The sequence below is a fragment of the Tupaia chinensis genome, unplaced genomic scaffold, assembly GCF_000334495.1.
Source record: "Tupaia chinensis unplaced genomic scaffold, TupChi_1.0 Scaffold149383_1, whole genome shotgun sequence".
Classification (NCBI taxonomy): domain Eukaryota; kingdom Metazoa; phylum Chordata; class Mammalia; order Scandentia; family Tupaiidae; genus Tupaia; species Tupaia belangeri.
The window spans coordinates 2,736,914-2,738,243 of NW_006209227.1; positions in this window are offsets into that span (position 1 = coordinate 2,736,914).

Sequence of the window (1,330 nt, forward strand, 5' to 3'; positions counted from 1 at the left end):
ATTCCTGCTTCCCTGCCTTTTGCTCACTCTATTCGAGCCGTAGTGGCCCCTCTGCAATTCCTTGAACCAGTTAGAAGCCAGACATAGCCTTATTTCAGGGCTTCATGTTTTTTGTTCAATCTTAAACACCTTTACCCTGACAGTCATGTGACTATCTTTCAGGTCTTTATTAAAATGTCACTTTCTCAAACAAACTTCCCATAACTAACCAATAAAATAGCTGCTCCTCTCATCACTTCCTAACTCCCTGAACCGGCTTTATTTTTTCCTCCTTTTGACATCAATTATGTGCTTTAATTAAGCATAACTACCTCTTCTAGATTTCAAGCTCTAGGAAGGCAGAATTTTCTGTTTAGTTTACTGAAGAGAAATCAAAGTCAGACTTGCGGTACTGAAATAATAATGAAAAGAAAGAAATGAAGAATGAAGTTTTAGTGATTAATCTGTATCTGTCTGATTCATATGAATAGATGAAGACTAATCCCAAAAAGGAAGCACATCATAAAAAGGAGACTATTCCTAAGAAGGATTTTTTTGTTTGTTTGTTTGTGCAAAAGGGCATATGCATTTGCCAGAGAGAGACAGGGAGACAGAGTGAGATAGGAGAAAGCACCTCCCAAGGGGAAGGGTCACACTACAATCCCTTCTCCTCTCTCTCTCCCTCCTTTTGGGATTTTGAGAACGTGAGCACACACTGCTGGCATGTTTCTCAAGCTACCTTTGTCTGGTATTCGACTGCCTTGTCTCACTCTCCCATTACAATATCCCTGCTATATACAGTTGTCTTCCAGAAGAGTTACTGAAAAAGTGATACATACAAGTAAAGGGAGAGAGGCCACAAGTTCCAACCATCAGCTCATAAAGTTTTTGGTAATAGGGAGCATAAACTCCACTCAGGGTTGGATAAGGAAGGGTCTCCGGCAGATCCACAAGTGTAGGTGAGTCTCCAAGGAATGCAGTTTCAGGAAAGCAGTTCTGGTACACAGGGATAATTATCAGCTGATGTGGCACAGCAGTCATCTTGTAGTTACCGGGAATGGTGTTGTGGGGGTCTGCAGTGTGAGTTGTCCTTGGGTATCTGGCTTCCTTAAGAATGGCAGAGTAGTTCTTGTTTTCCCCTGAGGTAATGCAGGGCTGGTAACTATCATCTTCTTAAGTTGCAAGTTCTTCAACCTTGTTTTCGGCCTCCGGGCCATCCCGGGCCAGAGAGGCTGGGAGAGGCAGGGAGAGGCGCTTGGCTGCGCTGGAGGGCGTGAGCCCCCGGCCGCGTGCCCCCCCCAGTAGCGGGGGCCGGCCAGGCCGTTCTGGGAGCACGGCTGCGCTGGGGGGC